Raw genomic sequence first — 27,795 nt, 5'->3', positions numbered from 1 at the left:
ATTCCCATTCAGAATTTAGAGGCTGGTGGAGACAGAGAGTCTCCTAAATGGATGCAAGTCTCCTGAAAGTCTGGGACGGAAGCCTCGAAACTTTCTGCCACGCAAAGCCCCAGCTAGTGGCCAGGGTTCGGTCCTGGTTCTCTTTGTGCAGGCCCGGAAGTGTCCACCCGGTTTTCCCACTGCCTGGAGGGGCCTAGGGTCGCGAATAGACTCGGACAAGGCTCCGTTTACATTCAGTTTGTCTTAATTGACTAATGACGGGACTGGTTGTAATGCGTGCTCCGAGATTTTCTCCAGGATTTGTCACTTTAATTTTGCAGTATGAGGTAAGGCCGTGCTTTTTAAAGTGGAGACCCTCTCTTTGCCTTTCCTGCCTTCCTAAAGGAAGCACATCCTCTTGGTGTGCTCGACGGGACCTGTAGACTCCAGACTCCACTGCTTTTTCTCAAAACCACAGACTTGAAAAGAATACACTTCGATTGCTGTTAAAACTTGTCAGATTTCCATGTTTTAATCGCTGGTAATGTCTTAATAGTAGAACCTTAACATTTTTGCACGTGTTGCTGAAAGGAGAGCTCTCCAGTAAAAGTGTCGCGCCCATCAGTTTTTTTAGGCTGTGCAAGATTACTTATCAAAGATCTCAAAATGACAGACAAGCTACCTCTGGATTTCCAATCACATGTTCAAAACTCAAAGATTCTCAGTCTGGAGAGGTTTTGTTTTGTTTTGGTTTAGTTTTAAAAGCTCATTCCTACCCCCCTACCCCGACCCCAATAACACAGTACTTAATTGTTTTATTAAATTGTTCCAGGCTCTGGAACCCTGGGGAGGCACAGTTCAAATGGTATTGTTTTTTCTGTATTTATATCAACACAGAAAGTTGCATTAGAAACTTACGTTGATAATTTAATAAGGCCTCATCAAGTATATGAGGTTTTTTTTAAAAAAATGACATAGCACATATCACTTCATTTGTTTTCGAACTCAAAATGTGCTCTTTCTGAATCTTATGATGTAAATTGTACAGTCTTTATGATTAGATAATTTTAGCTGTGATATTGTGAATATAAGAATTGTACAACTTTCCTTTGAAATGTGCTAAGAAGAATAAAAATGAAGTTTTCTGTCTGGAAATGGCTGGAAACAAATGCCAAAACCTGACAATTTATACACACAGTTCCCTTTCTGACTTGACTCACCCCTTTGAGAATTACTTTTTAAAATACCAAAGTTATAGGATACTAAGTTAATTGTGGTCTTTCTAATTCTGAAAAACTGGTTTTCATTTGCCTCAAGAACTTTTAAGGCAAGGTTGTCTAAGCTACTTCCTTGAACAAAGACTCAGACAAAAGCATTTGACTGCTTTTAATTTCACAGCATTTTTACATTTTAAAACTATAGCTTGATGAAACTCAAGTGTCCTGAATAAAGAATAAATACTTAAAAATTGTTTAAATACATATTTTCTCCTTTCATTATTGGAGCATTCAAGCAAAGATTGTGTAAAATTCAGGTTAAGTAAAATGTAAAAAATACATATCCAGTTTACGTTACATATTCTTATTGTGTTCAAATATTTATACAAAAAAAAAAAAACCCCTAAGATATTTACATCTTTAACATCTTTTTTTCTTTTACCTTTACTGCTAGAAAGAGAAGCTAACAAAGGAAAGCCTCTTCGAAAAATGGGATTTCCTTGGCCTTAGCAGTTCCGGTATGTTCCACTACCAACACTAGGTAGGAAAAATCTGACTTGTGATGTTTGTGATTAAATAGCCGCCTGGCTCAAACCACCCAAAGAGGGGGAATTCACTATGAGTTCCACAGTTTTTTCTTGAGGAAGAAACTAGCAGAAACACAGAATTTTAGAGCCTTAGAACTCTCATTACAAAATGCCCCTCACTGTAAAGCGGCATATACTGAACCTGGCTTAGGTGTGTGTACTGAGCCCAGTACAAATGTATATACTGAGCCCAGAGCTATTCAGCTTGTTGGTGGTGGGGGTGGTTAGGATTAGATGATGATACCTATTCTCGAATGAGTTAGTCTACGATGCTGTGTCCTAGACTGTGCTCAGGATTAAAAACCTGATTAAAAGACCTTTTTGACTGAAGAATGTTCTTAAACCTTAGCATCCAATCTGCTTTAAACAGGTTGCAATTAAACATAATGCTATGTGTTCACTGTTAATTGTAGACAGAAAATGTCCAGTGTTGATAGAAATTACCTCTAAAGTCTTGAATCTGGAAGAAGCTGGACAAATGGCTCCTGGATTTCTAATACTGGCATTTCTTTGGTGACTGTTTCCCATGAATTACCTCAACTGACACTGAAAGCCACAAGAAAGCCAAAAAATGCAAACTGCAAGCCTGAATATGCCTACAAATTACCTGTGCCTTTAATGTGTCTTGAGCGGTTTGGATACCTGCTTGATATTTTGTGGCAACAAAATACTAGTGCCAGACGTGTATACTTATGTAACAAACCTGCATGTTCTGCACATGTATCCCAGAACATAAAGTATAATTTTAAAAAATTCAAAAATAAATAAATAAATAAAATTTAAAGAGTCAAAAAAAAAAAAAAAGCAAAAAACTAGTGCTAGGACTCCACTTTTAGTATCACTTTTCATATTTTAGTATTTAGTATTATCATTTTATCTTTCAATGCATTAGTGAAGCTTCTATGGTATTGTTTTGCCTTTTCAAATCAACAGGTGATAGTAGGAAGGCAGGAATAATCTCCCAGGAATCATTATTTTATTGAGAGTTATTAGGGAGTAATAAGAAACTTGACAATAAGAGTGGAAACATTAAATCAAGGTGGGGGAAAAAAAGAAGTATCTACCAAGAGAAAATGTTTTATTCATCAATAAGCATAACAATGGAAATGGATTATGAAAACAGCTAAAGGATATCTTCACCAATAAGTTTGACTATACTTATTCCAGTCTCTGTGACACCAAGTCTTATGAATTTCTAAAAAGAAGATGTGACTCAGAATTAACAAACACTGCAAAGAAGACACGCGTCCTATTTATGAGTGCTTTTAATAGTCTCTTAGCAGAGGTACATTTGGAAGCTAAATTGAATCACAGTGACTAAAACTTTTTCTGAAATCCCCAATCCGATGTTGAAGCACATGGCTCAGAAACAATCTCAATATCATCAAATAAGTAAACCACAAAAAAGAAAAAGAAGATCTCAAATATTCCTTTCCCAAACGTTTCCCAAATGTATACACATATGTAGACAGTAGAGACTAGAACTGGAATTTTTTTTTCCTAAACATTTGCTGCCCCCACGTGTCCCTTTAGGAAACTGAGTGTTAAAGCTAAACCATGTTCATTATCACCTTCTATACAGCATTCACAAGTTAGGTACGCTTAAGTATGATCACAGAAACAACCTGGTGTTGGTAGAAAGCACCAGAGACAGGGCGGGGAAGCACGGAGGGAAGAAGCTGACTTCTGCCACAGACTCCTGGGATAATCTCCAGTAATTACATAAGGTCCATGTGTCTCTGTCTCTTCAAACCTGAAATGGGTGGCAGGCTGGTGGGACGGGGCGAGTAGCCAGATTTTCACTAAGGTTCCATCTAGCTCTAATATTTGGTCACTCTCATTGAGGATGATAAAAGAGAAGTAGAGAAATCCAGTTATCCCATTTCTGGCCAAGTCGTCACTTGGGAGGTGTGGCCAAAAACTCATGAATGAACTTCCTGTTTCATCACTCGAATCCATTACCTCGGTTCTCTGTCATCTTGACAAACTTGCTTCCCAATGTCTGAGTGGCTCTGAGCCTAAGGAGACAAGAAGGAATTTGTTTTCTTTAATGTCCAACGATTATACATTAGACAGTATCCTGCTTATGACTATAAAAATGAAAATCATCTTCCATGTTTATAGTATGTATCAGTAGCAGGTGCCTCAACACCTCAACAGCTCTGACTAGTTTTTTTTTTTTTTTTTTTTTTTTTGAGACAGAGTCTCACTCTGTCACCCAGGCTGGAGTGCAGTGGCATAATCTCGGCTCACTGTAACCCCCGCCTCCTGGGTTCAAGCAAGTCTCCTGCCTCAGCTGGGACAACAGGCACAACCAGCTAATTTTTGTGTTTTAAGTAAAAACGAGGTCATCATGTTGGCCAGGCTGGTCTCAAACTCCTGGCCTCAAGTGAACCACCTGCCTCAGCCTCTCAAAATGCTGGGATTATAGACATGAGGCACCTCACCAGCCACTAAATCTTAAATCTCCACAATACCATGATAGGCATGGCAAAACCATTCTCTCCCTACTTCAAATTTGTTCAATTCTCAGGCAACCACATGTTTAAAGAAAGGCTGGGTCCTTCCTTGCCCAAGGGGGTGAATTTTGATTCATCTAAGAATTAGACTAGTCACTGGTCCTCACCCTTCACTGTTAATCAGAATCTTTTGGGGAGCGCTATAAAAATACTGATGCCCTGGCCAAGCATAGTGGCTCACGCCTGTAATCCCAGCGCTTTGGGAGTCCAAGGTGGGTGGATCACAAGGTCAAGAGTTCGAGACCAGCCTGGCCAACATGGTGAAACCCTGTCTCTACCAAGAATACAAAAATTAGCTGGGTGTGGTGGCACATGCCTGTAATCCTAGCTACTTGGGAGGCTGAGGCAGGAGAATCGCTTCAGCCTGGGAGGCAGAGGTGTCAGTGAGCGAAGATCATGTCATTGCACTCCAGCCTGGGCAACAGAGCAAAACTCTGTCTTGGAAAAAACAAAAAATAAAAAACAAAAAACCCTGATGCCTAGGCCCCTCTGCAAAGATTCTGATTTAATTGGTTTAGACTTTGACAGCTTTTGAAAACTCTCCAAGTGATGCTGTGAGCAGCCTGGGTTGTGAATCACTTATCTAAGTCATTATCACAATTCCATTTTCCTCTCTGATAATTAGGAATGAGTATGTAATATAATTTATTTTGCCAATGAGATTTAAGGGGAAATCTGACTGGAAGTAGGGACTCTTGGATCATTTTCCTCACTCTTAAAAAGGAACAAAAGATTGGGTCCTTATTGTGTCTTCCAGGCTTTGGTTGCTACCAAGTGGGGATATAAGGGAGGTGATGTCTGGAGCTGCTGCAACCACTTTGTGACTATGAAGGAGGCTCCCACATAAAGGAAGCTCCCACATGGCAGAGTGGAAAGATGGGAAGAATTCCCTGTCTTTGATGGTCTTGTTAAGCTGCTGAGTTAAGTGACCCTATAGCTGTCCTACCTCAGGATTTATTATAAAAGAATATGAGTGAAAGACATATAGTTGGAAGGCCGGATGTGGTGGCTTATATCAGTAATCCTAGCACTTTGGGAGGCTAAGGTAGGAGGATCGTGTGAACTCAGGAGTTCAAAACCAGCCTGTATAACACAGTGAGACCTTGTCCCTACAAAAAAAAAAAAAAAATTAAAAAGTGAAAAAAAAAGAGAAAGACATATAGTTGGAGCCAAAATCATTCTAACTGATAACACTGATAGTTCTAAAAAAATAAGCATAAAGTTTTTTTTTTTTTTTTTTTTTTTTGAGACAGAGTCTTGTTCTGTTGCCCAGGCTGGAGTGCACTGGCACAATTTCGGCTCACTGCAACCTCTGCCTCCTGGGTTCAAGCAATTCTCCTGCCTCAGACTCCAAAATAACTGGAAATACAGGCGTGCACCACCATGTGCACCCGGATAATTTTTGAATTTTTAGTAGAGATGGGGTTTCCCCATGTTGGCCAGGCTGGTCTCCAACTCCTGACCTCATGGGATCTGCCCACCTTGGCCTCCCAAAGTGCTGGGATTACAGGCATGAGCCATCGCGCCCGGCCAGCACAAAGATTTTTAATTGGGTTCCTCAAACTATGCTCCTGAACCCCTGGGATCCCGTGGGATTTTGCTAGTGTCCTATAGGGATGTTTTATAAGTGGGATTTTGTGTGGGTGTATACATGTTTCCACAGTAAAATGTGTGAGGATGGCCAGGCACAGTGGCTCATGCCTGTAATTTCAGCACTTTGGGAGGCTGAGGCGGGCAGATCACCTGAGCTCAGGAGTTCGAGACCAGCCTGACCAACCTGGAGAAACCCCGTCTCTACTAAAAATAAAAAAATTAGCCGGGCGTGGTGGCACATGCCTGTAATCCCAGCTACTCGGGAGGCTGAGGCAGGAGAATTGCTTGAACCCGGGAGGCGGAAGTTGCGTTGAGCCGAGATCACGCCAGCCTAGGCAACAAGAGCGAAACTCTGCCTCAAAAAAAACCAAAAAAACAAAACAAAACAAAAAAAAACAGTGTAAGGATATAATTTCGGAATATTACTCTGTTCACTTCTGTCTTCCAATTAAAGCTCATTATTTATTTGCAAATATAAAATAAGGACTGGGGCAGAGATAACCTATAAGTGAATTTTTTTTTCTTCTTGAGAGAGGGTCTCACTCTGTCACCCATGCTGGAGTCAGTGGAGTGATCTTGGCTCACTACAACCTCTGCCTCCCAGGCTCAAGTGATCCTCTGCCTCCCAAGTAGCTGGGACTACAGGCACTACAGACCACACCCAACTTTTTTTTTTTTTTTTTTTTTTTTGTATTTTTTGTAGAGCTGGGGTTTCACTATGTTGCCCAGGCTGGTCTTAAACTCCTAAGCTCAAGTGATCTGCATTCTTCAGCCTCCCAAAGTACTGAGATTATAGGCATGAGCCACCACACACAGCCAGGAAAATTTCTTATTTTACCTGAACAAGATTAAACCTAAAAATAAGGGAAATTTTTCTTAGAAAACCTACAAACTTAATCCCTAAACTGTCATAATATGTATAATTCTTAATGTTATTTTTACTACCACCATCTTCCCTGTGATCTTTTTTTTTTTTTTTTTTTTTTTTATTTTTGAGACAGAGTCTCACTCTGTCACCCAGGCTGGAGTGCAATGGTGCTACCTCAGCTCACTGCAATCTCTGCCTCCCAGATTCAGCAATTCTCCTGCCTCAACCTCCCAAATAGCTGGGATTACAGGTGTGTGCCACCAGGCCAGGCTAATTTTTTGTACTCTTAGTAGAGGCGGGGTTTCACCATGTTGGCCAGGCTGGTCTCGAACTCCTGACCTCAGGTGATCCACCTGCCTAGGCCTCCCAAAGTGCTGGGATTACAGGTGTGAGCCACCGAGGCTGGCGGATGATTGTTTTTAATATTTAGCTTTAGTGACTTAAATGTTCTGGTTAGGCATAGTGGTTCATACCTGTAATCCCATCACTTTGGGAGGCTGAGGTGAGAAGATCTCTTGAGCCCAGGAGTTCAAGGTTGCAATGAGCTATGATTGCACCATTGTACTTCAGTCTGGACAATACAGCAAGACCCTGTCACTACTTTAAAAAAAAAAAAAAAAGAGCTGAAAACTGCACTTTAAGGCCTTCTTTTTTACTTTTAGCTTTTGCTGTCATTTTCATCATTAATGTACTCATTGCCACTTGATACACAGGATTCCAAATCTTACTCATGTTTATGATTCCTACTTTCAGTATCATATAATTGTGCCAGAATACTCATACACTAGCAAACTATGCCTAACAAAACAATGTGATAGTCCTCTCTCCGGTCCGTGCCTCCCAGATGACCAAGAAAAGAAAGAACAACGGTTGTGCCTTGGCCAAGTGCAGCCTATTCGCTGCACAAACTGTGCCCTATGTGTGCCCAAGGACAAGGCCATTAAGAAATTCGTCATCCAAAACATAGTGGAGGTCGCAGCGGTCAGGGACATTTCTGAAGCGAGCGTCTTCGATGCTTATGTGCTTCTCAAGCTGTTTGTGAAGCTACATTACTGTGTGAGTTGTGCAATTCACAGCAAAGTAGTCAGGAATCCATCTCATGAAGCCCGCAAGGACCAAACACCCCCAGCCCTGATTTAGACCTGCGGGTGCTGCTCCACAACCCCCACCAAAGCCTGTGTAAAGAGCTGAGTCCTTAAAGACTGAAGACGGACTATTCTCTAGAGAAAAATAAAATGGAAATTACACTTAAAAAAAAAAAAGTGATAAGTGATCGTACCCTGAGTTGCTTAGAGGAACTTGACTCTAGTCTTTAGCACTCTTGTGTTTCCTAAGCACACTGGCATGGGGCTTGTTATATGACTTATATGTATATGTACACAGACGTAAACATGTGCACGAATATAAGAGAGATATTACTTTTATCCTGATCACCATCTATGAAGACATGACACTTAAAAATTCAAAGCCCGAAGGCAGGAAATGCAACATTTTAGGTTAACCTAGGTAGATTTTTCAAACATTTTCTCCATTACCAGATGGTCTAATATTTAACAGAATAGAAAGCAGATTTATAGTGTGAAAAATATTTGTGTATTCTTTCCTAAATCATGAACCCATTATTTACCTTCTCTCTGTGTACCAAGAAACCAAAGACATTTAATGGGCATCATTACCAACTATAATCAGAAGTATTAGGGAGAGCCAGAGGGGATGTGATCTTAGAACAGGCTTTAGAGTGACAGATGTGAAGTCATTTTCCTTAGAGCTGCAGTTCAGTTTGGTGGAAGAGCAGAGTGCCAGGACTATTTCAGGCCCATTCTTCATTCTCAGGGTTTTGTCATTTCTGCAGTGATTCTCAAATGGCAGTCTCTATTCCCATGCAGCACCCATATTTTCCCAGAGCTGATTAATTTAACTACAATATATACCCTTCTCAAAAACGGCTAATGTAACAGGTAGGAAACACTCAATATTCAGGAATGTTGATGAGTTTCCTGAGTAGCATGCGACTGGAATGGGAAGAACAGGATTCTAGTATCAGCCTAGCCACAGGCTGGCTGTTATGTCCTTGGGCACGTTTCTTCTTGTCTCCGGGTTGCATTTCCTAACCTGTAATGCAAGAGTATCAGTCCCAACCATCTCTGAGGCCCTTTCCAGCTCTCAGAGACCTTGGAATCAGATTCATACATCTGTCAGCTGAGTTTCCAAACAACACAGCCTGGAAACAATGATTCTAAAAATAAAACATACAACTGAGAAACCAGTCACAAGACTAGAAAACATCCTCACATATATTCTGTCACTGGTAACAAAATAGTTGCTTACATATGCGAGTCAGTCCTATTTATTATTATTATTTTTTTAGAGACAGGGTCTTGCTCTCTTGCCCAGGCTGAAGTGCAGTCACAGCTCACTGCGGCCTTGAACTCCTGTGCTCAAACAATCCTCCTGCCACAGCTTCCCAAGTAACTGGGACCACAGGTGAACATTGCCACACCTGGCTAATTTTTTATTCTTATTTTCATTAGAGAAGAGTTCTCCCTTTGTTGCCCAGGCTGGTCTCAAGCTCCTGTTTTCAAGTAATCCTCCTGCCTCAGTCTCCCAAAATGTTGGGATTACAAGCATGAGCCACTATGCCCGGCCAAGTCGATCCTATTTTAGATTCACCATTATTCATTAGAAAAAATATTTTCACTTATTTGTATCTCACCCTAACTTATAAAATCCAAATAACGTTGGCCTGACATGAAGATAATAGGCCAGTTAATCATGTTATTGACTTCACTTAAGTGGGCTACACAAATAATGCCAATGGTATTCAGTAATATCATAAAAATTATGACATTTTTCTAAGGGAACTGAGTCATACAGCCCTTGAATGAATTATACATAATAATTTTTTTTTGGGACAGAGTTTTGCTCTTATCGCCCAGGCTGGAGTGCGGTGGTGCAATCTCAACTCGCTGCAACCTTTACCTCCCGGGTTCTAGTGATTCTCCTGCCTTATCCTCCCGAGTAGCTGGGATTACAGGCAGGCACCACCACGCCCGGCTAATTTTTTGTATTATTAGTACAGACAGGGTTTCACCATGTTGGCCAGGCTGGTCTTGAGCTTCTGACCTCAGGTGATCCACCCGTCTCGGCCTCCCAAAGTGCTGGAATTACAGGCCTGAGCCACCGCACCCAGCAATAATTTTCATAGTCAAGTTTGTTGTTGTGTTAAAACAACAACAACAACAACAAAAAACAGAATTAGTTGTTTTGTCTTTTATTTTGTTTTGTTTTAGAGGCAGAATCTCTCTCTATGCTATCCAGACTTATCTTGAACCACTGGCCTCAAGCAGTCTCCCAGCTCTGCCAAATTTTACAGTGTTACTCCTTGTCTATTATTTCAGCCATAGACACCTGGACTTGGAAAACCATGAGAAGTTGGCCAGCCCTTCCTTTTGCCTTTATGCAAAGCAATGGTAAACATCAGCAGCAAATTTAGAATCAATCTTATTTTCCAATGTCTCCAGAGATTTGATTGTTTTGCTTATATGGCTTATGGCAATACTTATCTCCAATGTGATTTAAAAAAATCATCTAATCCTTTGTGCAACAGTTTACATCTAATTTTTCTTGTTCTGAGATGTAGACAGCTATTGAGAACTGATCTTTGCACAGTACATTTTTCCTATTCTAAGTCATTATCCTTAGGTGAAGCAACATGGTGCCATTCAGTTATTCAGCAAATTCTCACATCTTCCATGTGCCATGCATTGTTAGAGGTTTTGAGCCTAGAACCATGAAAACAAAAGAAAAAAATATCTGCCCTTGTAGACTTTGTATTCCAGAGGAGAGAAAATAAACAAGGTAAGTAAAATATATAGTATGGCAGATAATGAATGGTATGGGCTGAAGGAAAAACATAAACAAAGAAGTCAGGAAGTACTGAGAGGGAGGGTGGTTTGCAGTTGAGATAAGGATGTCTCCAAGGATATGGTGGCATCTGCATTACCAGAGAAACATTCCAGGCAGAGAAACCAGTGAGTGCAAAGGCCCTGAGGCAGAAGCATGGCTGGCTTGTGTGGTAGGCATGAGTGAGCTAAGGACAGAGGAGCAACAGAGGAGGCCAGAGAGAAATGGAGAAGTGAAGGGAGTTGGGGGGTGGAGCTGTTGGCACCAAAGGGAGATGTTATAAAGACCTTAGCTTGACCAGGCACTGTGGCTCATGCCTGTAATCCTAGCACTTTGCAAAGCCCAGGCAGGTGGATCACCTGAGGTTAGGAGTTCGAGACCAGCCTAGCCAACATGGGGCAACCCCATCTCTACTAAAAATACAAAAATTAGCCGGGCGTGGTGGCAGGCACCTGTGGAGGCTGAGGCAGGAGAATCGCTTGAACCCAGGAGGTGGAGGTTGCAGTGAGCCGAGATCACACCACTGCACTGCAGTCTGGGCAACAAGAGTGAAACTCCATCAAAAAAAAAAAAAAAAAAAAAAACACACACACACAAGAAAACAAAAACAAAAAAACCCTCAGCTTTTCTTCTGAGTGAGATCAAAGACTTTGGAGGGTCTTGAGTCAAGCAATGGCGCAATCTGCTTCCTATCTTAACAGAGTCACCTTGGCTGCTCGGTCAGGGCAGGGGGACAAGTGTGGAGGCAGCAAAACCAGTTTGGAGGCTGTGGCTGAGGTCACCTAGGGAGTGCTTGTGGATGAGCAGGGAAGAGGCCCAAGGCTGGACGTGAAGTTCTCCAATGTTTAGAGTCAGGGAAATGAAGGACACCAACAAAGCTCACCTAAAAGAGGAGTAGCCGAAGGAGCGGAACTGCTGAGCACGGACTCTGGAAGCCACAGCTCCAGGAAGAGAAAGTGAACAGCTCTGTCAAACGTGGCTGCTGGGTGGAGCTCCCTGAAGACAGAGTGAACCCTTGGTTTTCACCATGTAGAGGTCAGTGGATGTGGTGGAAAGCCTACAGGGAGGTTAGAATCAGGGAGCTCTACCGTTTTAGCCAAACTCATTACATAAAACCTAGGCACTGCTAAGCAATTTACTCACCCCTTTGATCCTCAGTGGTCTCATTAGTAATACAGATGGAATGATTCCTACCTCAGGCTGGTGAGCTCTTAAAGAGACAATGTTAGGAAAGAGCCTGTATTCATTTGCTAGGCCCTCCTTAACAACATGCAACCGACTTTAATCGCAAACATTTATTTTTCTCACAGTTCCGGAGGCTGGAAGTCCAAGATCGAGCTGCTGTGAGGGTTGGTTTCTGGTGAGGCCTTTCTTCCTAGCTCGTAGACAGCCACCTTCTCTCTGTGTCCTCACATGGCCTTTCTTTTGTGTCCAAGCCGAGAGAGAGGACTCCCTGGGGAATCTCCCTCTTCTTGTAAGGACACCGGTCCTATCAGACTGGGGCTCCACTCTTATGACCTCATTTAATTTATTTATGTCCTTAAAGGCCCTGATTCCAAATATAGTCACATTGAGGATTATGGCTTCATAATCCTGTGACTCTGGGGAGAGGACATATTTCAGTCTGTAACAAAGCCCTTAGTGTGTTTTAGTGCTCAAAACTGTGCATTCATACCTCGGTTACTGCATTATTATTGCCTACGACATTACCACTTCAGGGTTTTTGTTATTTTTTACAATATAGAGCACAATATATAATAAACTACACATACAAATTCTCATTGAGAAATTACACAAAATATATCTATTGTGTCTAACAAGGTTTAATTAGCATCTTGAAAAGAACCTACGTTTTTAAGGAAAAAGTTGGCCAATACTGCCATCTATTGGAATGTTGGTCAAAGCTCATGTGTTGAACTTCATTCTTTGTCAATATCTTTTCTTTCTTTCTCTTTCTTTCTCTCTCTTTTCTTTCCTTTCCTTTCCTTTTCTTTTCTTTCCTTTCCTTTCCTTTTCTTTTTTTCTGAGACGGAGCCTTGCTCTGTTACCCAGGCTGGTGTGCAGTGGCGTGATCTTGGCTCACTGCAACCTCCGCCTCCTGGGTTCAAGCGATTCTCCTGCCTCAGCCTCCTGAGTAGCTGGAATTACAGGCACGTGCCACCACGCCTGGCTAATTTTTGTATTTTTAGTAGAGACGGGGTTTCACCATGTTAGTCGTGCTGGTTTGGAACTCCTGACCTCATGATCCGCCTGCCTCGGCCTCCCAAAGTACTGGAATTACAGGCGTGAGCCACCGCGCCCAGCCCTTTGTCAACATCTTATATGTTGCTGTGATCATTTTCTTCCTTAATAAGTGTAAAACTGGATGATTTTGTTTTCAATTTAATCCTACAATAAGTATTCTAAGAAATACACAAAGATTCTACTAGGACAGAATGAGTCTTTTCCTACTTCTGACGTTCATTCTAAATTTCACAAATGCAAGTTGTGGAAAGAGAGACATTGATGGAAACATTTCTACTTTTGGAGACAAATTCTCATTCGCGTGAGTTTTATTTCTCAATTATAAGTTATTTGGCATCCTGGCTCACTTAATCCATGAAGCAAGAGGGTTACTTTCGGAAGCCTACTAGAGGAAAATGAAAGTTTCAGATCTGAAGCTAGCAAATGCCCACCTGCTGGTGATGAGGAACAAGTTCTATTATGATAGAGTTGGTTGGAAGGCTATGCAGCCAGGAAAAGGTGCTCAGCTTCATGAAAGAAGTGCAACAGACATTGGAATGTGCCGCCTTAATGACGCTGTTGTTAGGACACTCAGTAGGCATTCTTTTACTTTGCTGGGAGTAGTGTAAGATGGTATAGCTTCTCTGTGAAATCGATCCAAATAAATATGAGCTTGCCTTTAAACCTAGTGATTCCGCTCGTTGGAATTTATCCTACAGATGGAGTTGCAAGTGTGTGAAATGATGGGTTTGTATATTGTGCCTTTTTTTATAATAGCAAAGACTGGAAACAATCTAAATGCTATCAATAAGACACGTTTAAATAAATGATGGTTCCGTCGTATAAAGGAATAACATTCAGTCATTACAAGGAATGAGAGAGTTCTCTATGTACTCTACAGATTCATTTCCAAGACATATTGTTAAGGAAGAAAGCAAGGTGTAGTGCACTATGTATGGTATACACATCTGTTAAGAATTGTATTTTACTGTATTATACCATACCTTATATCTTTAATAGAACATAACTTATCTCATGTATATTTTGTAATTTGTTTTTATAAAACTGCCTATAAATAGAAAAATTTTATTATCTCTTTCATACCTACAGCTTCTACATTTATGTCCCCTCTTACTTTTTTTTTTGGAGAGACAGTGTCTTACTGTGTTGTCTAGACCAGTTTCAAACTCCTGGGCTCGAGTGATCCTTCTGCCTCAGCCTCCCAAAGCATTGGAACTACAGGTGTGAGCCAGCATGCCTGGCTCCTCTTACATTCCTCTTTGTGTTTTTCGTTTTTGTTTTTGCTTTTTTGTTTTTTGAGGCAGAGAGTCTCTCTTTGTGGCCCAGGCTGGAGTGCAGTGGCTTGATCTTGGCTCACTGCAACCTTTGCCTCCTGGTTTCAAGCCATTCTCCTGCCTCAGCTTCCGAAGAAGCTGGGACTACAGGTATGTGCCACCACACCCAGCCAATTTTTTTTTTTTTTGTAATTTTAGTAGAGATGGGTTTTCACCATGTTGACTAGGCTGGCCTTGAACTCTTGACCTCAAGTGATCCTCCTGCCTTGGCTTCCCAAAATACTGGGATTATAGGCATGAGCCACTGCGCCCAGCCCCCTCTTACATTCTTAATATAGTTTGTGTCCTTTCTTTTTTGCTTTTCCACTCTTGCTCACAGGTTTTTCAATTGTATTAGACTTTTTAAAGAACTGCTTGTCTTTGTAATGCTCTATCTTATAAATTTTAGTTGTATTTATTTACTTCTGCTCTTAAATTTATTTTTCATTTTTTGATCTTTGAATTTATTTTGCTGTTGTTTTCTAATTCTAATTTGGATGACTAGCTAATTAAAAAATTTTTTTCCCACTTCTTAAATGTCAACATTTATAGGCTTTTGCGCTATACATTTCACTCAAAATAGATTTTGTGGAATGCCACAATATTTGACGTGTGGCATTTTCACAATTGTCAATTCAAAATGTTTTCTAGTTTTCAATGTGACTTATTTTTTGATCCATGGCTATATCATTTGTTTTGACTATTACATTTTTTGTTAAGGTATAATTGACAAATAAAAATTGCATATGTTTAAAAAAAGAATTGTATTTTGCTGCAAGTAACAGTGAGCTTGTTATGGTGTTTAAGCTGTTTCAACTGCTTAAAACAACAACAACAACAACAACAACAAAAACAGATATAGACAGGGCCATGGCTTATAAGGGAACTCCATCATTCTCAGGACCTCATTTCCTCCATCTTGTTACTCTGCTATCCCAAGTGGACTGTTCCACGGTCCAAGAAGGCTGCTTAAGTTCCATTCATCAAGTCCACATCCCAGCCAGCAGAAAGGCAAAAGATCTGACAAATGTTACATTCTAGTATCTTCCACTCCAGTCTCTAAAACTTAGTTACATAGGCTACATTATTAGCTAACAGAAAGGCTGAGAAATGCAGGGTTTTGCTGGACAGCAATGAGAGTAGCTTCAAATACACTTGGAGTACTGTTATAAAAAAGAGTGAGGAGATCAGACGCAGTGGCTCATGCCTGTAATCCCATCACTTTGGGAGGCCAAGGTCAAAAGATCCCTTAGGTCCAGGAGTTTGAGACCAGTCTGGGCAACATGGCGAAACTCTGTCTCTACAAAAATTTAAAAATTAGCCAGGTGGTGCGTGCCTGTAGTCCCAGCTACTCAGGAGGCTGAGGCAAGAGGTCAAGGCTGTGCTGAGCCATTGTTCATGCCACTGCACTCCAGTCTGGGTGACAGAGCAAAACCCCATGTCAAAAAAGAAAAAAAGAAAGAAAGTGGGAGAATGGATGTTGAGACAGGCAACTTGCTGTCTCTTATGCTAACATTTATGTGATGAGGAGATTATATAATATGTATATGTTAAGAAAAGTTTGGAATGTCTAGAAATACACAAGTACCTAGTAACAGTATGTATAGGTGTCTTTGGGAAGATCTGATGACTAGGGGAAAGGGGAGGAACAGAGACAAGCTTTGCAACTTACCATTTTGCCTTTTTAATTTTGTATTATGGCCATGTATTTTTTAAAGAAAAGAAATTGCATGCAAAAACTAGCATTTGATGTTAAGATTTTCCAACTGGATCTTCTTTGTGGCTAAAACTTTCCCTCCCCTGCAGCTTTACCGAGGTATAATTGACAACTAAAAGTTGTATATATTCAAGGTGTACAATACGATGTTTTGATAGACGTGTATCTTGTGAGGTGAGAGATCATAATCAAGCTAATGCACACATCCATCACCTCACACAGTTACCATTTGTATATGTGTGTGGTGAGAACATTGAAGCTTTTTTTTTTTTTTTCGAAATAGAGTCTTGCTCTGTCTCCCAGGCTGGAGTGCAATGACGCTATCTCGGCTGACTACAATCTCCACCTCCCGGGTTCAAGCGATTCTCCTGCCTCAGCCTCCTGAGTAGCTGAGATTACAGGCATGCACCACCATGCCGGGCTAGTTTTTGTATTTTTAGTAGAGACAGGGGTTTGCCATTTTGGCCAGGCTGGTCTCGAACTCCTGACCTCAGGTAATCCGCCTGCCTCGGCCTCCCAGAGTACTAGGATTACAGGCATGAGCCACTGCACCTGGCCACAGTTAAGCTTTTTAACTAAAAGTTTCTTGGGAGAATAAAGTGGAGGTCAGTAAAATCCCTCTAGTGGAAGAAAAGACCTGGACAATATGAGCTGTGTTCATTATGACCACTGGGAAGACGAGTTTCACCCTTCATGCGACTATGGTGAGAACATGTTTCTCAGCTGAGACAATATTTCAGGAAAGTTTGCAAGAACTGAGAGAAAATGGAAGAAAATGAAATATTTGTTCTTCAGAGTCACCAATTTTATTATATGCCTGGACTCTGTCACTTACGCCAATAAATTTACAAATGCAAAACACACATTTGATTCTAGCACGGTAGGTAGCACACACCTGTGGTCCTAGATACTCAGTAGCTAGGACTACAGGTGTGTACTACCACGCTTGAACTCAGGAGTTCAAGGCCAGCCTGGACAACACAAGGAGACCCTCTCTTTAAATACACACACACACACACACACACACACAAACACACACAAACACACACATTCAAACATTGGAATCAGATGTCCTGGACAAAATGCTCAAATCAGCTGAACACTTGGAATACTTAACTTTTTTCTTTTTTTTTTTTGAGATGGAGTCTCGCTCTGTCGCCCAGGCTGGAGTGCAGTGGCCCAATCTCGGCTCACTGCAAGCTCCGCCTCCCGGGTTCACGTCATTCTCTTGCCTCAGCCTCCCAAGTAGCTGGGACTACAGGCGCCATCCGCCATGCCCTGCTAATTTTTTACATTTTTAGTAGAGATGGGATTTCACCGTGTTAGCCAGGATAGTCTCAATCTCCTGACCTCATGATCCGGCCGGCTCAGCCTCCCAAAGTACTGGGATTACAGGCGTGAACCACTGCGCCCAGCCTGGAATGCTTAACTTTTCTTTCCTGCAAGAAGATGATTGGGAAGTTGAGAGGTGTGGCCAGGGTGTCAGCTCAGTGCCTGGTAGAGGCAGGTCACATGAGCTTTGAGCCCTGGCCTGTGGATTGTGTTGTGCTTGGATTGTCCTGTTACGCCATCTGCTTGCTTCTGCCTGAAATTCCTGTAACGCAAGACAAAACCTCTCATTCTGCAATTTACCGATAAACCTTATAAAATCTGAGGCTAAGGCTTGTGAAACGGGCTTGTGAAATGGCAAACCCTAGAAAGCCAGAGAGCCGGCATGTGGCAGTTCACCAGTGGCTGCGGGAACTGGAAGGAAAGGGAGTGAGGAGAGAGAGTGCAAGCTGGAAAGTGATCACAGGGGAGGAGGATCTCTGGACTATGGGGAATGACAGGCAGCTTGAGGCCCTGAGATGAAAGACACTCCCTTTAAGAAAAACATCTGTGACTCAGAACCACAAGGTGTGTCAGGAGAAAGTTCTGATGAAACTGCATTCCAGTCCTGGAGGAATACCTATTGCCATTGAAGTGCAAGTTCTAAAATGATGTAGGATTAATAATTAAGGCAACACTAGTGGTGGACGGTGGCCCAGAGAGCTTTCCCTAGCTTCTTTAATTTTCTTCTCTCCACAGCTTACATAAGCAAATATTCACCCAAAGAGTAGAGAATGTTGAGACATTTAGCATTATGTATTAGTCTGTTCTCAGAGACTGCGTAATTGATGAAGAGAGTTTTAATTGACTCAGTTCTGTAGGCTGTACAGGAAGCATGGCTGGGGAGGCCTCAGGACACTTACAGTCATGGCACAAGGCAAAGGGGAAGCAAGCACATCTTCACACGGCAACAGGAGAGAGAGTGAAGGCGGAAGTGCTACACACTTTAAAACCACCAGATCTCATGAGAACTCACTCACTATCATGAGGACAGCAAGGGGGAAATTCTCCCTCATGAGCCAATCACCTCCCACCAGGTCCCTCCCCCAACATTAGGAATTACAATTTGCATGAGATTAGTGTGGGGACATGGAACCAAACCATATCACATTGATCAACCTATATAGTAATGTTTTTCTTAATCTAAATGTATACTAAGTTAGTGTTTTATCAATTTAAAATACATCTTGAAAAAGATTTTTCAATTTCCTTTTTTTTTTGAGACAAAGTCTCACTCTTGTCCTCCAGGCTGGAGGGTAGCAGTGCGATCTTGGCTCACTGCAATCTCTGCCTCCCAGGTTCAAGCAATTCTCCTGCCTCAGCTTCCTGAGTAGCTGGGATTATAGGCGCCCGCCACCATGCCTGGCTAGTTTTTTTGTATTTTTAGTAGAGACAGGGTTTCACCATGTTGGCCAGGCTGGTTTCCAACTCCTGACCTCAAATGATCCGCCCACCTCGGCCTCCCAAAGTGCTAGGATTACAGACGTGAACCACCATGCCCAGCCCGCAATTTCTTATACAACAAAACATATACAATCATCCATCAGTATCTGCAGGGGACTGGTTCCAGGTCCCCCTGCAGATACCAAAATCACAGATGCTCAGGATTCTGATATAAAACAGGGTAGTATTTGCATATAAACCACACACATCCTCCTGTATACTTTAAATCATCTCTAGATTACTTATAATATCTAGTACAAGGTAAAGACTATATAAATAGTTGTTATACTGTATTTAAAAAAATAATTTCCACTTTTATTTTGGATTCAGGTGGTATGTATGCAGGTTTGTTATGTAAGTGTATTGCATGATGCTGAGGTTTGGAGTTCAGCTGATCCCACCACTCAGATAGTGAGCATAATTATGCTGTATACAGTTTAGGAAATAATAACAAGAAAAAAGTCTATACATGTTCTATACAGACATGATCATCCTTTCCCCCACCCCTTGATTTTTTTATGGAATTCATGAATGTTGGTTGAATCCATGAATGTGGAACCCATGGATATGGATAGCCGACTGCACCTACATTATGACCTGGCAATTCCGCGCCTAGGTTACTCACCCAGGAGAAATAAAAGCATATGTCCTCAAAGAGGCTTGCTCAAAAATGTCCATAGCTTTATTCATAAATAAATAAAAGCTGAAAACAACCAATAGGAGAATGAGTAAACTAACTGTAGTAAATTCAGACAATGAAATACTACACAGTAAAAAAGAAAGGAACTGGTTGGGCACAGTGGCTCACACCTGTAAGCCCAGCACATTGGGAGGCTGAGGTGGGTGGATCACCTGGGGTCAAGAGTTTGAGACCAGCCTGGTCAACATGGTAAAAACCCCTCTCTACTAAAAATACAAAAATCAGTCGGGTGTGGTGGCACACACCTGCAATCCCAGCTACTCAAGAGGCTGAGGCAGAAGAATCTCTTGAACCCGGCAGGCAGAGGTTGCAGTGAGCTGAGATCGCACCATCGCACTCCAGCCTGGGTAACAGAGTGAGACTTCGTCTCAAAAAAAAAAAAAAAAAAGGAAGGAACAATTGATACATACAACATCATGATGAATTCCAAAAATGCTGGGCTGAATGGAAGAGGCCTTACACAAGAAAGCACATACTGTTTATATATATCGTCCCAGAACAAGCAAAACGAACCTACGGACTAATCTAAGGTGGGGGCAGGGGAATCCAGAGAAAAGGTTACCTTTGGGAGTTGGGCCATGGGGTGGGGACCAGCTGTGCAGGGGAGCCTTCAGGGCAGTCTTAATGTACTGGATCTCGCCAGGGGTTTGCCTTGCTCGCATACATGGCCCTCCTTGCAACTTGCTGAGTGGCACACTTAGAAACTGTGCATTTATTGTACTTAAATTTTACCTCAAAAGAAAAAAAAAAAAACAACCAATATTGAACTCTAATAAAAGATATGCATGTTGGAACATATGGGGAGAAGTGTATGGCTGCCTGCAGCATACTTAGAAATGCATTGAAAGACAAGATGCTTTGGAAGGCCAAGACGGGCAGATCACCTGAGGTCAAGGGTTCGATACTAGTCTGGCCAACATGATAAGACCCCGTCTCTACTAAAGATACAAAAATTAGCTGGACGTGATGGTGCATGCCTGTAATCCCGTCTACTCAAGAAGCTGGGGCAGGAGAATCACTTGAGCCTGGGAGACAGAGGTTGCAGTGAGCTGAGATCGCATCACTGCACTCCAGCCTAGGCCACAGAGTGAGGCTCCATCTCAAAAAAACAAAAATAAAAAAAAATAAAGACAAGATGGATTGGTGGGTGGATAAAGAGCTGGATAAATAGTAAAAGAAGTACAGTAGAATGTTTATTGTTGAATCTAGCTGGTGAGCATATGAGTGTTCACTGTACAGTTCCTTCAATTCTAAGATACGCTTGAAAGGTTTTATAATAAAACATTGAAAAAAATGGATCTTGAATTAGAATTCGGAGTTCTAATAAAGAGCTTGTGCTATAACTTACATACTTCTGAAGGAAGTATTCCCATGAGGCTGAGGCAGTGGGAAGGCAGAGAAGTTGCAAGGAGAAAAATCTGTCAGTAATGGAAGTCTCTTTTATTGTGTTTGTATCCCAAGCACTGGCATATCATAGCGCTTCGATAAATCTTTCAGAATGAATGAAATGAGTAAGACATTCCTCAACCAAGGACTGCAGAAAGTGTAAAGGAATGACGATTCTGACATGAATATTACAGAAAACCCCATGAGGGTATATACTTAGACCAAAGAATAAACAAATGTCTGAAATTATCAGACGTTAATACTCATTCCGGTGACTGTCTCTAAAGAACCAAAGGGATGAGAAAGAGAAATGTAAAGTCATATCTAAGACTAGCTTTTTGACTTGACACGTGACTCAGTCACCTTTGTATTACCATTGCCATCTTTAAATTAATACTGGAGAAGTATCTAGAAGAACAATTGTGTTTTTTTCAGAAGATGGAGGAAATGAGCATGACTTGTCCCCAAAATGCATTACTTCTCAAATACTTGAGGGGCTATTATCTTTTATAGATTTTTGTTGTTGCTGTTGTTGTTGTTTTTTGCTGTTGTTGTTTGTTTGTTTTTTGTTTGTTTGTTTGTTTTTTTGAGACAAAGTCTCACCCTGTCGCCCAGGCTGGATTGCAATGGTGCAATCTCGGCTCACTGCAACCTCCACCTCCCGGATTCAAGCGATTCTTCTGCCTCAGCATCCTGAGTAGCTGAGACTACAGGTGCGTGCCACCATGCCCAGCTAGTTTTTTTTTTGTAGTTTTTGAAAATTTCTTTCACCTGTAGTACATGCAGACCCTGTCTCCATTGATTTTCCTTGGCCTGTTCTTTTTTTTTTTTTTTTTTATAATCTTGCTCCATTGCCCAGGCTGGAGTGCAGTAGCATGAACTTGGCTCACTGCAACCTCCACTTCCCAGGTTCAAGCTATTCTCAGGCCTCAGCCACCCGAGTAACTGGGATTACAAATGTGTGCTACCACACCTGGCTAACTTTTGTGTTTTTAGTAGAGACGGGGTTTCACCATATTGACCAGGCTGGTCTTGAACTCTTGACCTCATGATCCACCCGCCTCGGCCTCCTAAAATACTGAGATTACAGGCATGAGCCACTGCGCCTAGCCTCTTTTGTAGGTTTCTATGTAGGTAACATAAAGACTCTGCCAAGCAGTTAAAGCTCTTTAATTGTTCACCATTCTGGGCACTTAGGGTTGTGCTCTTTCTTGGTTTTGGAATAGCTTATGCTTGCCTCTTTAATGACAGAGTAGAATTCTACTGTATAAGAGATCCTGGGCCTGGCACAGAGGCTCACGCCTGTAATCCCAGCACTTTGGGAGGCCGAGGCGGGCGGATCACCTGAGGTCAGGAGTTCAAGACCAGCCTGGGCAACATGGTGAAACCCCATCTCTACTAAAAATACAAAAAATTAGCCAGGCATGGTGTTGGGTGCCTGTAGTCCCAGCTACTTGGGAGGCTGAGGCAGGAGAATCGCTTGAACCTGGGAGGCAGAGGTTGCAGTGAGCCGAGATCGCGCCATTGCACTCCAGCCAGGGAAACAAGAGTGAAACTCTAGAGAGATCCTGGGGAACAAGGGTGACACCCTTTACCAGGGCAAGAGGCGTACCCAGGGACAGTGGACTGGGGTAACTCAGAAAATCAAGACGAAATTTTTTCCCCTAGAAAAATCTCAAATTTTTCTTTGTTTTAACTGATTCCTGATTTGACACTCCACAAGCAAAGTTAATTTTTAGGAATTTCTTAAGTTTAAGGAGTAGGTATTAGCACTGACCATGTGTCCCGCATTTTTGATGTATCGGGAAACAAGAAGGGCTCAGCTCTTCCTTGTCTGTCTTCACAATCAAGGCCATGTACTTTTTCCTGCCTTTTTAAAACAGTAAGCTCAATTTAAAAAGCTGAAAAATGGCACACAAACAGCCAAATACCCCTCACGTGGATTTCACAACTGTTATTATTTCATCATGTTTGCTTATCTCTTGATAGGTAGGTAGGTAGATAAATAGATAGTAGATATCATATTATTTTCTAGGCCATTTGAAAGTAAGTTGCAGATGATATGATGTATCATGCTGATACACTTCAGAATGTGTCCCCTCAAAATATATATCAAGGCTAGATTTTGAAGAGAGAAGTGGTGATGTCTTTTTTTTTTTTTTTTTTTTTCTTTTTTTTTTAAGCTTGACTGGGTCATTGAGAGAGACTATGTTCTGGGCATAGTATTGAAAGAAGGTAGGTTGAAGTTCAGGTAGCTGTGGAGCCAAGTCATCCTCCCACCTCAGCCTCTGGAGTAGCTGGAACTACAGGCATGCACCACCATGCCCAGCTAATATCAGCCTGCAGTTTTGACCTGGACTTGGACTTTATAACTGGCTCAACAAAATGATACCCATTGTCAGTCTGTTTGGGCTACTATGGCAAAAATACATGAAACTGGGTGTCTTTTAAACAGAAATTTATTTCTCGCAGTTCTGAAGGCTGGGAAGTCCCAGATCAATACCTCAGCTGACTCAGTGTCTGATGAGTGCCTGTTTCTCGGCTCATAGCCATCTTCTCCCTGTGTCCTCACATGGTGGAAGAGGCAAGGGAGCGCTCTGCAGTGTCTTTGTGAAGGCACTAATCCCACTCACAAGTCCTCCACCCTCATGTCCTAGTCACCTCCCAGAGGCCCCATCTGCTACTACTGTCACCTTGGGGATTAGAATACCAGTGTATGAATTTAGAGGGGACATAAGCATTCAGTCAATTGCACCCTTATTTCCAAGGTCCAGGGTTAACACTGAGCCTCTCTGTGAGTGAAGCACATTCGTCTATAAAATAGTATCGTAAGATTTTCTTCTCGAGTTAGATTTGGTACGTAGATAATGACCTTTAACTATTTGTATCTATGCAGCTTTTATTTCCACCTCCTCAACCCACTGTCTACAATTCTCACAAAGAATTAAGAATAACTTTGCATACCAGCTAATTGGCTGAGCATGCGGTATGCTTTTGACCCATTGAAGTGTCTAAAATACTGTGTAGGAACCCTGTCACAATTTAAATGAAATTAAATTTCTTGCCCCTCTTCCTCCCCCCGACCATTGAGTCTTTGGGTAGCAACAGAGATCACTAACATAATACAACAGTTAATGAAGGTTTGTTTCAGGGCATTAATTTGATACAAATTGTAATTCTGTTCTCATCAGTTCTGTAAATTGCTTTACTGTAATTACACCATGTATTTGCTCAAATATTGCCAATATTTCCATCTGTTTAGTGTATGGTATTATGATTTCAAAATTGATTCTAGATTTAGTCCAGTATTTTTTAGAATGTATCTTTCTATATAAAAGTGAATGCAAAAATAATAATATTTTGAGATTTAAAAAATTTAAAGGCACCTTCTAGTTAATATAACAGATTTTAGTCACATTGGTATTCTTTAATGTTCAATGTATGTATCCACTACATGAGAAACTCAAGACACAAACAAAATGGTCATATTTACTGCAACACTAAGCAATATGGAACATTAAAAATAATATGTATTCATAAACAAGAGAAAAGATGGTATGGCAATATAAAATTTAGAAGAACATTATAGCTGGACTGTATAGGAAGAGCTTGACTGATTTCTTTCCACAATGCATTTTCATCAAAACTCATACATATTCAGAGACACAAATAGCATGCCAGTGAATTCAATGAACTGCCACTGAAACCAAAACATTATTTCCTAGCATCTGTTTGTGGGAATTATGTAAAATACTTAATGCAATGTGTTTTCATTGCAATCCTATTTTTGTTTCCCAACCAGTGAATTTTCATTTAAACCAATATGTTTACCTGAGACCCACATGCATGCATTTATTGGAACTGAAATACAGCTACAGATACAGGCAACACGTCTGAGACCAAACCAATGCATTTTGATGCAACTCAGCCAATTTTCCACAACATGTGTTCTGATTCTCTAGGGATATAAAGCCCCATATAATGGTAAATGCACTGAATTGTGATGACAAGGAGGGGAAACTGATGTCTGGATTGTAAAGAAATACAAGAGCCTCAGCTCGCTGGAAACCTTGCCACCAAAAGTGTGCTTCAGGGACCAGCAGCACTGGTGTCACCCGGGAGCTTGTCACTAAGACGGAATCTCGGGCCCCACTCTAGACCTACTGATTCAGAATCCAAATTTTAACACGATCCCCAAGCGATTTGTTTCCACAGTAAAATTTGAAAAACAATGTTTTAGAGCAAACCCCTAAACGGTCATAGTTAACTTTAGGGTAATACTCAAAGTTTTCTGAGATGGAATGCACAGCATGGAGCCTACAATCAATAATAATGTATTATATACTTGATGAATATGTTAATTCATCAAGTTAATTACTACAAATTGGTCATAATAATCCTTTCACAATGCATACTTATATCAAAACATTACATTGTACACCTCGAATATATATACTTGTTATTTGTCAATTATACCTCAGTGAACCAGAAAAACAGTTTTCAGCGGCAAGCACTTTTCTCCAGTGGACAGAGAGTTTGGTAAAAACAAAAGTTGAAACTAGCTTGCTTTATATGCAGAAGCAACCCCAACCCCTTTTTCTTTTATGGGACATGTGATACATGAATTTATTTTTCTTGTGAACACTCGAAGAATTCAGAAGTCTGCTGAGCATCCTCTTCATTTTTATTAATTAATTAATTCCTTTTAGAAATGGAGTCTCACTCCTTTGCCTAGGCTGGAGTGCAGTGGCACAATCATACCTCACTGTAGCCTCAAACTCCTGGGCTCAAGCAATCCTCCTGCCTCAGCCTCCGAAGAACCCAGGATGACAGGGCTACATGCAGCATCACACCTGGCTAATATTTCCATTTTTTTATAGAGGCAGGGTTTTGCTATGTTGCCCCGGCTAGTCTCGAGCTCCTCACCTCAAGCAATTATCCCGCCTCGGCCTCCCAAAGTGCTGGGATTACAGGCATGAGTCACATGCCTGGACCTTCTTTTACCAAAGTTTCCATCAATACTTTCACTTCCCTTTGGTTTCTTTTCTATGAATTTATGTACATATTATATATATGCAAACATTTAAAAAAATTAACTGGATATATTAATATATTGTTACATATTATATACATATAATCTACATTTCCTGAGATCTACATGTTCTCAGGAACATGTAGATACATGTTCCTGAGATTTTTCTTTGTCTGCCTCTGTTGGTCAACTTCAATCTATAACCACTGCATGGTTTTCCGTAGTATGGACACATCATAATTTCTATAGCCAGTTTCCTATTTATGAACATTTGGATTATTTTTGCTTCTATTATAAACAATGCCTTAGGACTATAAGATTCTGACTCTCCCTGAACTGCTCCTAGGATCAGTGCTTGAGATACTTTGCAGACCCTGTACTTGATGGACCAGCTGGCCCCACCCAGATCAATAAACTGGCTCGTTTGATCTTGCGGCCCCCACCTAGGAACTCACTGAACACAACATGGGGCTAGCCTGTAGCTCACCTCTCTCTCCTGTCAGAGTGGCTTTACTTGAGTTGTCCTACTGCCCTCCCAGCGCCCGGCCTTATTGGGCCTGCTCTGGGCCACTTTGCCAGGGATCCTGACGTTGATTTGTAGGGAACAGGGGTTGAGTGACAGGGCCCTACCCCCGCTCCCCAAAAAAATGTCCTGCTCTCCTTATGTACACGGCCCACCTCCTCTCCAGGACCTGGGTCCCTACACTGAACACTGAGGTGGATTTGCTCAGCTTCTCTCCAAGACAGCATGAGCCTATTTTGCCTGTATTGGCAAAAGTTCTGGAGCTGTTCATTCTAGTTATCTTTCACTGGACGAAAAGGATTGGCTTAAAAAATTACTGTACCCTACTTCGATATTGAAAAATATATATTTCGTCTTCCACCTTGTTTCCCTGTGTACAACTCCTAAATTCTTTGGAATCTCCAAAGTGATGTCTTTTTTGTGTGCTGATGAGTTGACAGATGGCTGGCAGCCCATCGGTCGCTTCAGAACGGAGACTGGTCATGGGAAAGGCTAAGGCATGGTTGGAGGGTTGGGGCCTTCAGCCTCATCCCCCGACCTCTGGGAAGGGAAGAGGGGCTGAAGGTAAAGTTGGTCACCAATGACCAATAGTTTAATCAATCACACCTACATAATAAAACCTCCATCAAAACCCAAAAGAACCGGGTTTGGAGAACTTCTGGGTAGCTGACCACGTGGAGGTTCCTGGAGGGTGTGGTGCCTGGGGAGGACATGGGAGCTGCTCTGCCTTCCCCCATACTTTACCCTATGCATCTATTAATCTTTATCCTTTGTAATATCCTTTATAATAAATCGGAGTTTCCCTGAGTTCTGTGAGCTGCTCTAGCATATTAATCAAACCCAAGGAGAGGCCACAGGAGGGGGCGAGAGGACCCCTGATTTATAGCCAGTTGATCAGATGCACAGATAAAACCACCTGGAGCTTGCAGTTGGCATCAGGAGTGAGGGGCGGTCTTGGGGACTGAGCCCTCAACCTGTGCCTTCTTACACTAGCTCTAGGTAGCTAGTGTCTGAATTGAATTGAATTGGAGGAGTCTCGGCTAGAGTCCATGGCGGAATTGTTTGCTTCTTGGTATGTGGGAAGAAAAAAAACCCACACGTGTGGTCACAGACGTCGTCTGTGTTGATTGTTGTTGGGTGAGAGAATAGAAGAAACATTTTGAATTTGTTGTATGTTTTTCCTCTCAGGTCTGCTGTGCTGAGACTCACGGCAAACCCCAGGAGCCACCTATGATGCGCCAGACACATAAGCCCCTCCCCCACAGGCGTGGGTGCGGCCAGGGCCGACCGCATTCCAGCGAGCATTTCCTCTGAAAGCCAGGCCAAGCGCCCGCTCTCCAGCGTGAGTGAAGCAGTGCCATGCCTCCCACACCCCTTGCATCACATCTCTGGGAATGCACAGA

The 27,795-nt window shown here is 41.7% G+C and overlaps 1 long non-coding RNA gene and 1 pseudogene across 1 annotated transcript; both read left to right on the top strand.

Annotated features, from left to right (window-relative positions):
• Positions 1-259: 259 nt before the first annotated feature.
• On the top strand, positions 260-27,795 carry LOC105487414 (uncharacterized). The gene is made up of 3 exons (XR_011623163.1): positions 260-326; positions 1,651-1,737; positions 27,581-27,795. It is a non-coding gene; the product is annotated as an uncharacterized lncRNA (long non-coding RNA).
• Positions 7,608-7,946, top strand: LOC112427657 (small ribosomal subunit protein eS26 pseudogene; annotated as a pseudogene).

This window comes from Macaca nemestrina, chromosome 5 (assembly GCF_043159975.1).
Source record: "Macaca nemestrina isolate mMacNem1 chromosome 5, mMacNem.hap1, whole genome shotgun sequence".
NCBI lineage: Eukaryota > Metazoa > Chordata > Mammalia > Primates > Cercopithecidae > Macaca > Macaca nemestrina.
This window is presented reverse-complemented; position numbering and strand designations above follow the sequence as displayed.